General features: G+C 43.5%; 1 protein-coding gene across 3 annotated transcripts in view; it reads right to left on the bottom strand.

Annotated features, from left to right (window-relative positions):
• The window catches only part of USP22 (ubiquitin specific peptidase 22), a 205,709-nt gene that overhangs the window by 97,122 nt on the left and 93,075 nt on the right, over window positions 1–15,512 (bottom strand). The gene's annotated exons all lie outside the window — the stretch shown is intronic.

The following is a 15,512-nucleotide window of genomic DNA, read 5'->3' as shown; positions in this document are numbered from 1 at the left end:
TTTAAAAAATGTGATTTGCAAACTGATTATGAATTTTTACATATTGGGAGAAAACATGTTTCTCTACTCCAGTGGTCTCCAACCTTTTTTTGCGTGAGATCACTTTTTGCATTTAAATGCAATCCAAGATCTACCTCAGATCCCCTTGCCCCACCTCCTTCGTGCCCCTTCTCCAAGGCCCCACCCCTGGTCACTCCATCTTGACCCTCCCTCACTTTCACCAGGCAGGGGAAGGCTCTGATCTTGGATTAAGGGATTTGGAGTGGGAGAGGGACTCTGAGCGGAGTTTGGGGCAGGCAGTTGGGGTGTTGGAGGGGGTTCTAGGTTCAGGAACTGAGAGGGCATTTGGATGCAGGGCTGTTCAGGGCTAGAGGTGCAGGAGGGAGTTCATGACTGGGGTGGGCACCAGCTGGGCACTTCTTACCTCAAGTGACTCCTGGGTGCAGTGGAGCTAGGGCAGGCTCACCCCTGTCCTGTCCCTGCACCACTTCCAACAGCAGCCAGCAAACCCCATTTCAAGTCCTGGAGATAGGACGCACGGTGGGAGAGGGGGAACCTCTCCTCCCCCACCTGCCATGCACAGAAAGTAGGAGGCTCCTGAGGGGACAACTCCAAGGCAAAGGGCAGGAGATGAGCAGCAGTAGGGGGAGGGGCAGCTGAAGTGCAGGCACTTGATAGCCTCCTGGCCAAACCAGTCAGGATCACCTGTCAGAGGCTCCAAGATCTACCGGTAGATCCCAAGCTACTGGTTGGTGACCACTGCTCTACTCTAATGAACAGAGTTCAGTGAAGGATCAGGGCCAACAGAGATAGAATAAAAGATTTACTGAAACCTTTATAAAGCATAGATGTTACCACATCTTTGCTCCCAATTTCACGTTTTTCTCCTTCCATTATGCTTTACTATAGGCTGAAAAAAATTGTTTGATACATACTCACTTTGATAGATACACATTTGAGAGATTTTTCTGCTGAGCAATTCCATAATAATCAAACTTATCTTGTTAAGCTAATCTTGCAAGCAACCAATCCAACACAACCTAAACAGGCTTTAACCGCAAATCACAATCTGTTAAATATTTTATAGGATTTGTCACTTTTAAATCAGGAAGATCTTCATAATTTTCCCCTAAACTTTTTGGATCACTGTAGACATTACCAAAATATTGTATCATATATTTTATTTCTTCTACATCTTGGAAGCTTCAAATACATTTGTATGGCCTGTGCCTTTCAGACCCAAGAGGAACAAATATTGTTGAAGACAGCACTGAAACAAACTTGCCCCTCCAACTCCCATGTTCAAAACAATTATCTGCATTTTATTTCCCTCTGGTATTTAAAGTACTACATTAAAGGATAAGCATATGTGCGTAACTCTGCCTGCAGGGAAAACAAAGCTAACATCGTGAGTTCCTTGTCATTTGGAAAGTGCCTAGCACAAAGCGGACACTAATGTTAAATAATAAGATTCCCCTCCCCGCCAAAAATAATCATTTGAGCCCATAATACTTTAAAGCACCTATTTCCCTCTGCAAATCATTGCATATATAACAGGTCCATCTTGCTGGAAGTAGTTACCAATGTTTTCATGTGAGTATGAGCCACATGAAAGGTCTCTCCTTTGCAGAATCTCCCCTTTATGAATTAAGTCAAGAAGCTATCAACTTTATGTGGACCTTGGTTAATTCTAACTAAACAATACAAAAATGTAGTTATCTCTTCCACAATGTAAGAACAAAACCCATAATTTACTTTCCTGTTCATGTTTCTCTAGTCTGAGTCCTCAAACAACTTTGATAAACTTGTAAGAACCAAAACACCATCACCAACACTACGTCAATGCCTTCACATTCTATCAAGAGCCTTTAGTATGTTACAGACAGGAATGACAAAAAGATTAATTAGGATAGCCTTTTTACACACTATGCCTGGTCACTTTCATCTAATAACATGCCCCAAAGCTCACTTTAGAGATGTAATCCTCAAGTGTCTCCTGAATAACAATGCTTTGGCATCCCTTGGGAAGAACAGTCTCAAGTGTACCTAGCATTTTCAGGGTTTGGTGTATGAGCACAATGAGACACACATACTGGCCTTCCTGCTTCCCTACCAGCTACTCAGGGGCTCGGAAATGCTTTGCATCATTGCTAAGACTAGTCAAGTTGACTGAGTAAATCTCAGACCTTTAACAAAGAAAATCATAAAAAGGATCAAAACCTGTACATAGATCCACCTGATATATCAATTCAATGTTCTCATGTTCAATCAGAAATCTGCTTCAAGATTATCAAAGGTAAATTAAATTTTAGAAGGCCTTCTCTTCCACCCACATCCCTAGCTCAAGTGTTAAGATAGGGCAGGTATCCTGCTGGCATAGAGAGGTGAAAAGCAAGGTTTCACACACCACCCACAAGGATAGGAGACTGCAAATTTCCACCACCGTTTGTGGATTAACATCCTATTGAAGGGGTTCTCAAACTTTGTGATACCACGACCCCCTAAAATGCTAAATGAATTTGTGACCCCACCACCACCCTCGCTGCCCTGGGTCGCTTCCTCCCCCCTTCTCACCAGATTCCTTGCCCTCCTGGGGTTCCTTTAAGGTGTTTGCAGTCCTCAACACCCTTTCCCCCTGCAGGCTCCTTCCCCCCCCATCTCTTTCTCCACTGTGCCTCTTTTCAGCTCCGTGTCTCTTCGGTTCTCTCTCTCTCTCCTCTCCCCCCACGTGCCCTTATTTACCTCCAGGTCCTCTGCCCCGACCCAATCCCCCCGCCCACTGCCTGAGGGACACCGCCCTCTCCCAGCTGGGAAAGCGTTCAGTTGCCTGGCAACCATGCACAGGCACCAGCCCCACTCTCCCATTGCCTTGCCTCCTCCTGCAGCTAAGCCACACTGTTGGAGTCCCACGGCCCCAGCCATGCTGCGCGTCTTGCTGGAGGCTGCCTTCTGCCGCCCTGCTGCTCTTCGTGGCCTGGGGAAGAGGGGTCACAAATGAAAAACCAAATCCAGCTGCGACCCCCCTCTAAGTTGCTCGCAACCCCCCTGGAAGTCGCAACCTACAGTTTGAGAAACGCTGTCCTACTGGAAAGCTCAATTCTGTTCTCAGGCTATGACCAGAGTGATTAAATTGACAATGCTAAAATTACAATATAATCCATCCTCCAAATTCTATTAGCAGGGTTTAAAACATATATCTAATTAAGGTTGCTTTGATTTACAATGAAGTTGTAAGGTAAAGAGCAATAGGAGTTACAAAAAACACGCCTCCAGCATTTTCTAAATAAAAATACCAACCAATCAAACAAAAGTTTTTGTTTTTGAAATGCTCAAACTCCACACAAACAATCCCCCAACAGCCAAGGCTGCCAACTGATGGGGGGCGCCTGAGGGCAGCTGTAAGGGGCGTGCAGAGTCCTTTATGGCTGCCATCAGGCGCCGCACACCCGGCTTCCGCAGCACCAGCTCCCCCACCCCGTGGCGTCGGCCAGCAGCACCCTTCCCCCCACGGTCACGGCCTGCACAACCAAGCGCGGCCCGCCCCGGGCTGTGCACCAGCAGCGGTGGGCAGGGCCAGGCTGGGCAGCGCATGCGCCCCGGGGGCAGGCTCCGGGCTGGGCACCAGCAGCCGTGGTCGGGGCCTCGCATGCACCATGTGCCCCGGGGGGGGGGGGGGGGGGGGGGATGGCCCGCACACGCGCCGAGCACCTGAGGGCGGTGCTGCACGCACGGGGTGCCAAAATGGCTCAGGCCGGCCCTGCCAACAGCTATAGCAACCATTCACTTAGCCATTATTGTGCAGTCCCTCAACTTTTGAAAGCATTACCACGGCCTATAAAAGAGAAATATTAAAAACCTGCCTCTCTCTCTCTCTACAGAAAATGTCACCTTCCTCTAGTCAATTTGATTGTACTAAGAATTATGGAATTAGACAATGGGAGCAAAATCCATTTAAAGTAGACTCTGAGGGTCTCCCTAGATCTACATCTATAGGCAGTCCACGCTATAAGTCTAAGATATGTTCCAAAGAACTTGGACTTACAGCGAAACAAGTTAAAGCAGGGAATTTTTTCCTGCAGCCGACTTTCATTTGTACATATTGGGGTTTTTTGCACGACTCAAGAGCAGGGAATGGGAGAACTTATAACACATCAGTTCCTACAAGCATCAACGACTTTAATACGGATTGGATGTATAGCAGAGCAATTTATAGTAGGGATTCCCTGTACATTTGTACAAGATAAAGGTAAACTGTATATGAAATTCTACAACAGTTGCACAGTTGACCCTATCCACACAAGCCAGGCAACTGTTTTGTTGCACCATTTGATATAGGAGCTTGGGGAACAATTATTTTCAACCTTTGCCGAAAACTGTCACCAGACTATGCCAACAGCCTATGAAAACCATGTAACACTTCAAACTGCTGTACTTAGGATTGGACATGGATGGGCCTAGATCTAATATAATCTTAGATTGTTTGGAAGTTCCTAGGAAAGGTGAGAAACAAAAGTTTGCTTGTGGCTTATATTTTAAGAGTTCTGAATAGGTTCAAAAGCATCTCTCTCTCTCACCAATGGAAGTTGCTCCAATAAAATGGGTGAGCTAGAGGAGGTGATGGCTAGGCTGAGGAGCATCCATGCCCATGAGGAATTCCTTGAGAGTATTAATGTGAAGACATCCAAGACTGAGAAAGCTGTCTATCTGCAGAGGATTGCTGGTACACCCCTGGAGAGGGGAGGGAGGCAGAGGTGTCTGTCTCGGGAAGATCACTGGCACAGAAGGCAGTGCTCCACCCCTGCTCCCAAGCAACTCACCATGGTTCTAGAGAACCTTTATGTTGCACTGGTTGACAAGAGATAAGAAATAACACTTTCAGGTGGTGGTGGAGAATCACCAAGGCTGGGAGGTCTGCAGCCACCACACCCAGGAGGAAATAAGAGTAGTGGTGGTTGGAAACCCTCTTCTGATGGAACGGAGGCACCCATCTGTCGCCTTGACATGGCATCCCAGAAGATATGCTGCCTTCCAGAGGCCTGTATCCAAGACATTATGGAGGGATTGTCAAGGATCATCTGGCCCTCTGACTACTATTTCATGCTGCTCTTCTACATTGGTACTAATGACACTGCCCTGAGCAGATCAAAATTGACTATAGAGCTCCGGGAGCACAGACATCTGTTGGGAAAGTAGCACAGCAGGGCATAGATTATCCTACAAATTCATGGAATATATTGGAGACTTTTTTTTTTTTTATTATTTTAGAAGATGGAGAAAGTTACTGGGCAGAAGCTGTTCTAGATTTCATTTTAACATGGAGGGAGGAATTGGTTGAGAATCTGAAAGTGGAAGGCTTGAGTACAAATGATCATGAAATGATACAAATTTGTGATTCTAAGGAATGGTAGGAGGGAGAAAAATAAAATAAAATAAAGACAATGAATTTCAAGAAGCAAGACGTTAGCAAACTCAGGGAGTGGATATGTAAGTTCTCATGGGAAGCAAAACTAAAAAGAAAAACTGAAGACAGTTGGCAGTTTTTCAAAAAGACACTATTAAGGGCACAAGAGCAAACTGCTCCATCACATAGAAAAGACAGGAAGTATGTCAAGATGCCACCTTGGCTTAACCAAGAGATCTTGAATGATCTAAAAATCAAGGGCTTCTATAAAAAGTATAGACTAGGTCAAATTATAAAGGATGAATATAAACAAATAACACAGGTATGTAGGAGCAAAATTAGCTGAAGGTACAAAACAAACTCAATCTAGCTAGAGATAAAGGATGACAAGAAAACATTCTATAAATATATTAGAAGCAAGAGGAAGACCAAGGACAGGGTAGGCCCATTGCTCAATTAAGAGGGAAAAACAAGAACAGAAAATGCAGAAATGGCAAAGGTCTTCAATGACTTCTTTGTTTCAGTTTTCACCAAGGTAGGTGGTGATTGAATGCTTAGCACAGAGAATGCAGGAGAAAATGAAGTAGTTTCAGAAGTTAAAATGAAAAGAACAAGTTAAAAATTACTAAGAACAGTTATATGTCATCAAGTTACCAGGGCCTTATCAAATGCATCCTGGAATACTCAAGGCGCTGAGAGAGGAGATGAGAGCCATTAGCTATCATCTTTGAAAAATTATAGAAGATCAGAGAGCTAGACTATTAAATAAATTGCCTGGGGAAGTTGTAGAATGTCCATCATTGGAAATTTTTTAGAGCAGGTTAGACCTGTCAGAGATGGTGCTTGGTCCTGCCATGAGTGCAGGGGATTGGACTTGACCTTGGATAAAACATACAAGAAGGTTTAATAAAGCTAAGGCTGCCTGTTACCCTGGGCCTTCAGGTAACGGCGGCAATCCACATTTTTCTCATTACTTTGTCTCTATTAGTTCTGTAAAACTTGCTTTTAAAACTTCTGCTTATTGTCATCAACCCTATGGTTGGTAAGGCCTCAAACAAACTATTTTTAAAAGGAGGAAGTCACTGCATGACAACAGGAGATTCCATTCTTCTGTCAGGACTACTACATATTTTCTGCATCTTTAAATGTATTATCCCATTGATCAAGCTGTCAGCCAAAAGTTGAAGCTTTGTGGGGTCCTTCAGTTAGTAATTAGGGATGTCAACATGTAGATGATTACATGATTAATGGATAAGCCTGGGCTTATCAGTATCAGTTAATTTTGTTGACTACCTGCACTCTCCCCCACACCTTGCTGTCTCTGTATTAGGGAAGGACTAGTCGACTATCCGATATGCAAATGCTTATTGGATAGTCAACATGTTAGTCGACTAGTTGCTTCCCCACCCTTGCTGCCTCTATCAGAAAGAGGCAGCAAGGGGGTGGAGGGAGGGAGGAAGGAGGAAGAGGTACTTCAAAGCAGCAGTGCTGCTTGTAGCCTGGGGCCAGACCCCAGGCTCCACATTGCACTGTCACTTTGAAATGCTGTGTGCAGCTTGGGGCAAGCTGGGATGTCCCCAGGTTGCACGTGGCATTTTGAAGTGGCAGCGCCACATGGAGCCCAGGATCAGCTGAGCTGACCTCAAGCTCCATGCAGCAATGTTGCTTTGAAATGACCCGGAGTTAGGCTGAATGCAGTGTTTCAAAGCAGCAGCGCCACACAGAGCCTGGGGTTAACAGGGGATCTCCAGCTGATCACAGGCTCCATGCAGCGCTTTCACCTTTGAAGCATAGCAACAGCCCTAGTTAATAAGCCCAACTACAATAAAATCACCTCTGGGAGAAACCAGAATCCATTGCATGTATACTACATGACAACCCATCATCATCAACTTACTAAGACTATTCCTAACCAAAGCAGGATTATCTGTATTCTCCAAGGAAATGAACTTCTGCTCCACCATAGAATGTGATACCCTACTAACACGTGGATAAACTAAAAGAACTGCTCCACTGATTCTGTCTCAAAGAAGTCTATGTCCACACTGACAGTGATAAGAAAAAAATAATCATCTGAATGGACAACCCATAGCAGATGAAACCACAATGAGGAAAAACTGACTATGAAATTCTTAATGCACATCACCACTAAGATAACAATTATGCAGCTCCTGAAATCAAACCACCAAATAGTGACCAAACCAATGGATAAAGGAGGCACCATCATAGTCCTCAAACATGATTACTACATTCATGAGACCAACTGACAACTCTCAAATAGCCTCTAGTACAAAGAACTCAAAAAGTCCCCCATACCACAATTTACTCAGGAACTTATGAATATCATCAAACCCTTGTCCAAACACCTCCAAGAAAAACTTTGCAATCTCATCCTCCAAGTACTTAACTTCTACATGCTTCCCAAGATCCAAAAAGGAACTCAGTCAGTCCCATTGTACCTGGCCATGGTACTCTCAGTGAAGGAGTATTTGGATTCATTGAAACCATCCTCAAATCACTCATCACATAAAAGGCCAACTTCCTCCAGGACACAACTGACTTCCTCAAGAAACTCCCAAACATTAAAGTCTTCCTTAGAATGCACCATCCTATACACCAGTGGTCTCCAACCTTTTCACATCCAAGACCACTTTAGACCTCAGAACAGGCGAAGATCTACCGCCCCGCCCCTTCCTTGAAGCCCCGCCCCTTCTTTGAAGCCCCGCCCTCTATTCTCCTCCTGTCCATCACTTGCTATCCTGAGCCCTTACTTACACACTCTGATAAACAGTTTATTTTTAAATTATGCAATATATAAAATTAAAATCACGTGTTTATAGTTATGAAATAAATGGTCTGTTTTTTATTCATGCTATTTAAATCTAAAATGAAGCATTTATAATTATACATTTTGTGGGGACAGAGTTCTGCGGCTGGGAGCAGGGGAGAGGGAACAGGGTGTTGGGGGGGCAGGGGGCAGGGTTCTGCAGCAGGGGGCAGAGTGCCAATGGGGACAGAGTTTGGGGACTGGGGACAGGAGTGGGGACAGCGTTCTGTGGCTGGGGACAGGGGAGTGAGGAGTCTGGGGGGACAGGGGAGGCAGAGAGTCCCCTGCATCTGCCTCCTCCCAAGAATCCCCCCCACTCGAGGGAAACCAGCGCGTGCCTGTCCCAGGGCCGGCCCCCCACCCCCGCGCAGGGAAGCCACCCGCGCGCGCCTGCCCCGGAGCCGACCCCCCTGCAATGAAACCCTGCGAGCGCACCTGCCCCGGGGCCAAAACCCCCCCCCCCCGGCACAGGGAAGCCCTCCGTGCGCTTGCCCTGGCGCCAACCCCCCCCCCCCCGGCCCTGGCGCAGGGAAACCCCGCCCACGCCTGCCCCAGGGCAGACCCCCCCCCCCCCCCCCCCCGCGTGTGCCTCCCCTGGGCTGACTCACCCCTCCTGTGCGGTGCAGGGAGCCGATGCTCCCTCCCGCAGTACACCTGGCAGAGCAGCTAGCGCACTTCCGGAATTGCTGGAAGTGGCGCTAAGCTGCGGGACTTCTGTCCATCCCTGGGAAGCCAACACTACCTTCATTTTCACTTGAGGTAAGTAGTGGGGCTTCTCGGAGGTGGAAGGGAAATGGGGGCAGGGCGGACAGGATGTCTCGCGATCGATTGATCGAGGCCTCACGATCCACCTGTTGGTTACCACGGCTATACACCAACATGCCTCACATAGACATTCTGGCTGCTATCTCAAATATTTAGAAGCGAATGGACATCTTAACCACAAGCACAGACAAAAATCAACCATTCCATCCTCAACCATAAAAACTTTACATTTAATATCAAACACCTTGTCCAAACCATGGGAACAATCACAGATATTAAGATGGGTTGCCAATATGCCAGCCTCAAAGAAGAATTTCTGCACAAATGCATCACAAAACCAATGATATATCTGAGGTACATCAATTGTCTAGTGGAGGAAAATGCAAACTAAATTTCCTCAGATTTTCATTGCAACTTAACAACCAACACCCATCTATTAAACTCTTTCAAAATCATTAAAACCTAGATTGACAATGCCAGATGTCAAAATATGAGGTAAATATTAAAACTGATCTCATGTCCTCAAGTGGCATTTAAAAAAAACCCGTTGCCTATCTGTAAATCTCAATGACTAGAGATGACGTTTTAGTCAGTTTGCATATGGGGCAATGAAATAGATGCTTACCAAATTAAAAAGCTAATCCTTGCTAGCCTACATAATAGTGAATGAAGCAACTGAACTCTGTTTTGTATTCCCATGTACCACTCAGCTTCCAATCTGTGCAAATCTGTTCAGCTCAGTTATGCCCCAGTAAATATCAAAGTCAACTACTTCCAACAGAACTACTCCAATTTACCATGGGGTAACTGCAAACAAGATACTAACAACTGTCTAATTCACTACATCTAATTCAACCTGGGCACTGATTAAAGCAGCAGTTCCTGAGGAAATAATAGTATACAATTATTAATATATTCTAATTCAACATCACAAGGGAGAAGAGATATATGGGGATCCTGGAAGGGCACCTAGGATACCCATTATTGCCTCCATCTCAATTTTTAAATAAATTTTCAACAGCTTATTTCTACTGTAAGTATTTTTTGTGTTATCTTCCTCTGCGTTTTTAGGCAAGTAAGGGCCTCATAGCTATTATGAGCCTGTATATGCTAAAGCTACAGCAATCTAGAGATCTAGGCCAAGATTCAAGAAAACACTTAAGCATCCATTGAAATCAATCATTAAGTGTATGCTGAGATGATTTCATAACTAGGGGCACAATATATGCTGTATGCTGGACTTTAATTTTGTTCTACAATTGGTTTAAACTTTGACTCTCTCTGGATATGGAATATAGTTAAGGATCTGTCTGCACAACTGTATCTCTGACTTCTTGCAAGTATCACGTAGACCAGCCTCCTAATGTTTCTGGATTTGAAAGACACCAGCACTTATGCATGTTTCTCTGGACAGGTCATGTCACTTTGAATAGGTTTACTGTTAAATGGCCAGCTTAGGTTTTAAATACTTAAACTGGGTTGAATATAGCTTGGGGAAAAATGTTTATTTCAATACCTTTCTGATAATCACTAGGGATGCAAAATCCCATTTAAATGGTTAACAGGTCAAATGGGATATTTAACCGGTTAACTGATTCAAGTGGAAGGGGGGCCTGCACAAGCCCAGCTAGTTAACTGTAACCGGTAAGTATCACCTGTTAAAGGAAATGCTTAGTGGTTCACCTTTCACATCCCTAATAACCACATGCATTTCAAATGGGATGAACATAACAGTAATTTATTTTATTGGAAAAAAATCAGTCATCTGCTTAACTGGTCCCTTTCATTCCCATTTCAGCAGCGTGTACTGTTCTCTTTCCTTTTTTCTTTTAAACAAGTGCACAGCAATGGCCACTGGCCAGCTGACAGATAGCACCAAAACAAATTTTTCTCCCCTCAACTATAAAGACTTTGATACCATGTTCTAATAAAACATCACTTTGAAATGACATTTTCTCAAAGAGAAAAGAAGTGTACAACTTTTTAGACTGTCCTGTGAAAGAAATAATAGTTCAAAAATGAGGCTATGCGTCACTGGTTAATGATACCATATTTTGGACAATGAATCTAATGCCATAAAAGCTAAGCTGTTTGAAAGGATTATTTTCATACAGAACTGTAAGAAAAGTTACTGTTCTGGAAGACTTCAAATAGGCCTGACAAATATTTTATTCTGGACTAAAGGAAATGGCTACAAAAGATGTAAAGGCTTTTGAAACCAAGCCCATTAAAAAACTCCACTGCCTGGCAAAGGAGTATATTAAGGTCTAATTTCAATGAGTTAGCTGCACAATTACATGCTCTGCTTGCAATTAACACAAATGGGCGTGGAAATCAAGTATTCATGCACACAAATGAGCATAAAGTAGCTACTAAGGTTGCCACCTTTCTAAATGTTGGTAACCAGACTCACAAAGCTCCACCCCTTCCCCATCACTCTTCATCACTGCTTAATGCCTTCAATAATATGGCAAGTTCATTTTTGCATACACATGACAAGTAGGAGCTTGGATGGCTCCTGTATCCCCCCGCCCCCAATTTTGTGCCTGGCATCTGAACTGCAGGTAGCATACCTCTAATGCCCGAGATCCCTGCTGCCTGCCCCATTGCTTCCTGGGAGCTCTGCTGCCAGCCCTAGGGTCCCAGCAGCTGGACACATGTCTGAGGTTCTGCACCTCCCCTTAGCTTTTGTCTCAACCTGCACCACTGTACCCCTATCTGCATCTCCTCCTCTTGGAGCCACGGCCCCACTCCTGGCCCCAACTCTAGAGGGTGATGACAGATGCGGGCAGGTGTAAGGGGGGTGCAGCACCCTCACTTCACAAACTGTTCCAGTGCCCCTGCATTTTTGTAAAAGTTAATTTGTATTTTTGGTACTTGCATTAATATGTAAGATTAAATATACTTTTTGCTATATAAGCATTTATAAAAACAAGACGAAACCTATTTGTTCCTCATCTGAACGTCTGATGCCACGAATGTGGCAACTTAAATTACCACTCTCTGTACATGAATCCAAGTTACTAAGATGGCATTTTGAGTGGGCGGTTAAAAACGGGAGGGAAAGGCTTCCGATCACAGGGAAGAAAGTATGTACTAGTGCTGACCGTAAGGAAGCCTGACTCAAAAAGATGCTTTTAAATCTGAGTTTAGAGGTACTGTGGTCTCCTGAAAAGCTTTAAATAATTTATTATATTCCAGAAGTAGTGTCTATGACCTATTTCAAAATGTAATGTTATATATGTTTATAATGTACATATACACACTACACACTCAGTGTATTCTAGGCGGAGCTTTGAGTGACCCCCATATAAATCCAAAGTTTAGGTTGCCTAACACTTTTCATTATTTAAAAATATTTCCCCCTCCCCTCTTTTTCCAGAACCTCTAAAACCTCTATTTGCAGCTAGCTTTGAAATTCAGCAGAGAGAAGGCCTTCAGGCTAGAGAAGTTCCTTTTCTTTATACTATGAAGTTTCACTTAGGTTTAAAAAAAAGTGTTTTTTTTGTAAACCCACCATTTCCTTTATCTTGTTGTAGTCCTCATGAAAATGTTAGCAGAAAGCCAAAAATCAGACCTGCCAAGTTTTGCGCTGCTCCACGTGACATTTTATGCAAATCATTTAATGAGCAGTTTGCATATTTTATATAACCACTAGGGGAGTCAATTAATCACAGTTAAACAATAGAATACCAATTGAAATGTATTAAATATTTTGGATGCTCTTCTACATTTTCAAATATACTGATTTCTATTACAATACAGAATATAAAGTGTACAGTGCTCACTTATTATTTTTATTACAAATATTTGCACTTTAAAAATGAAAACTATTTGTAATTCACCACAAACAAGTACTATAGTGCAATTTTTTTATTGTGAAAATGTAACTTAGAAATGTAGATTTTTTTTGTTACATCACTGCACTCCAATACAAAACGTTAGACTAGAGCATACAAGTCCTCTCAGTCCTACTTCTTGTTCAGTTAATTGCCAAAACAAATAAGTTTGTTTACATTTACAGGAGACAATGCTGCATGCTTCTTGTTTATGTCACCTGAAAGTGAGAAAGGGCATTTCCATGGCAGTTTTGTAGCTGGTGAACAGTATGTGTGTGTCAAATATGCTAAACATTTGAATATTCCTTGATGCTTCAAGTTTTGGCTGCTGCACATGTGACATTTAAGAACACTTTCAAAGTAGATATGACAAAATGCAAAGAAGGTACAATAAACCTTAGCTATTCGCAGTGAATCCATTCCTAGCATAGCTGCGAATGGAGAAATCCATAAATCATAGAACACTACAACTGGAAGGGACCTCGAGAGGTCATCGAGTCCAGAACCCTGCCCTCACTGCAGGACCCAGTACTGTCTAGATCGTCCCTGACAGATGTCTATCCAACATGCTCTTAAATATCTCCAGAGATGGAGATTCCACAATCTCCCTAGGCAATTTATTCCAGTGTTTAACCACCCTGACAGGAAGTTTTTCCTAATGTCCAGCCTAAACCTTCCTTACGGCAATTTAAGCCCACTGCTTCTTGTCCCATCCTCAGAGGTCAAGGAGAACAATTTGTCTCCCTCCTCCTTGTGACACCCTTTTAGATACCTGAAAACCACTATCATGTCCCCTCTCGGTCTTTTTCTTTCCAAACTAAATAAGCCCAATTCTCTCAGTCTTCCTTCATAGGTCACGTTCTCTAGACCCTTAATCATTCTTGTTGCTCTTCTATGGACCTTCTCCAATTTCTCCACATCTTTCTTGAAATGTGGTGCCTACTCCAACTGAGGCCTGATCAACGCAGAGTAGAGCAGAAGAATGACTTATGTCTTGCTCACAACACTTCTGTTAATGCATCCCAGAACATGTTTATTTGTTTTGCAACAGCGTGACTCATTTAGCTTGTGGTCCACTCTGACACTTAGATCCCTTTCTGCAGTATTCTTTCCTAGACAGTCGCTTCCCATTCTGTATGTGTGAAAATGGGGGGCAGGAGAAGCGGAGAGAAAGGTCTGTTTCTCCACAGCTCCCTGCCGATGCAGTGAGCTTCGTGCGTCTCCCAAATTCATCACAAAGGCTGGGAGCCACAGTGAGTTCTCTGCAGCTCCCCCAGCTGTCGTGAGTGTAAGGGGTGGGGGAGCTGACTACTCCAGCCCTCCTGCAACAGGCGCTCCCCCAAGGCCGTGTTCCACCCTGGCCAGGGGATAAAGTGTAATGGGGAAGATTGGAGAGATCCACAAATACCTGAAACTGTGAATAGTGATGATCTCCTGTATCAATGTGAGATTTCTAAAAATAGCTATACCACTCAACCCAGGGTTTAACTGCCATCCAAATCTGAGAGGGACAAAGAGTGAAGCACGCTTTCAGAAGTCTTAAAAGAGCAAGGCTCCAATGCAGAAACTATATAACTCAAACCACCAAAAAAGAAAAAAATCAACCTTCTGTTGGTGGCATCTGACTCAGATGATAAAAACGAACATCCAGTGGTCTGCTCTGCTTTGGATCATTAGCAAAGCAGAACCCAGCATCAGCATGGACACGTGTCCTCTGGAACAGTGACTGAAGCATGAAGAAACACATGAATCTTTAGCACATCTTGCAACCGTGGCTATAACATTGTCTAGCAAACACCCTGTTCTTACTCTTTGTGACATTGTAAACAAGAAGTGGGCAACATTACCTGAAAATTAGAACCAAACTAGTTTGCCTGAGTGATTGGCTGAACAAGTGGTAAGACTGAGTGGACTTGTAGGTGCTAAAGTTTTAAATTATTTTATTTTTTTTAATATAGGGGCTTTTTTGTACATAATTCTACATTAGTAAGATCAACTTTCATGATCAAGAAATTACACTATAGTACCGGTATGAAGTGAATTGAAAAACACTGTTTTTTACAGTATAAGTACTCGTAATCAGAAATAAATAAAAAGCGGCCATAACACTTTGCATTGTGTGTTGTAATAAAAATCAATATATGTGAAAATGTAAAAAAAATTCAAAATATTTCAATAAATGATATTATATTATTTAACAGCATGATTAACGGCAATTAATTTATCATGTGATTAATCGTGATTAATTTTTTAAATCGCTTGGCAGCCTTAATAATCACACATTTAAGCTTATGGCCAACACGACCTGCCCACAATAGTAATAATAGGCTATCAAGGGCATAAGACAGCAGCTGTGGCTTAACACAGGTGGTGGTCAAGCTATGGGGAGTGGAGGTAAGTGAGAGGAGCAGGGTGGGAGAACTGAGACTCCTATGAGAAAAAAGGCCTCCTCCCAAGGCAAAGAAGCTGTTTAGGTTGCTTGGAATAGGTTTTGGATATTGCTGGGAGGGGTTAAAGGTGGAGTGGGTTAATTAGGTACCCAGTGCAACTGCTTGCAGAGGAAGGCAAGGGTAGCCTGGGATCAATATAAGGCTTCTCTACTTATGTGGCTCTGTCTGCCTCCTGAATGATAATTCCTGTCTGGGATTCAGCAGAAGGAATCAGCAAGAGAAATGGTGCC

This window comes from Pelodiscus sinensis, chromosome 16, assembly GCF_049634645.1.
Source record: "Pelodiscus sinensis isolate JC-2024 chromosome 16, ASM4963464v1, whole genome shotgun sequence".
NCBI classification, from domain to species: Eukaryota; Metazoa; Chordata; order Testudines; family Trionychidae; genus Pelodiscus; species Pelodiscus sinensis.
The sequence above is the reverse complement of the archived record's forward strand: the minus strand, read 5'-3'. Positions and strand labels throughout refer to the sequence as shown.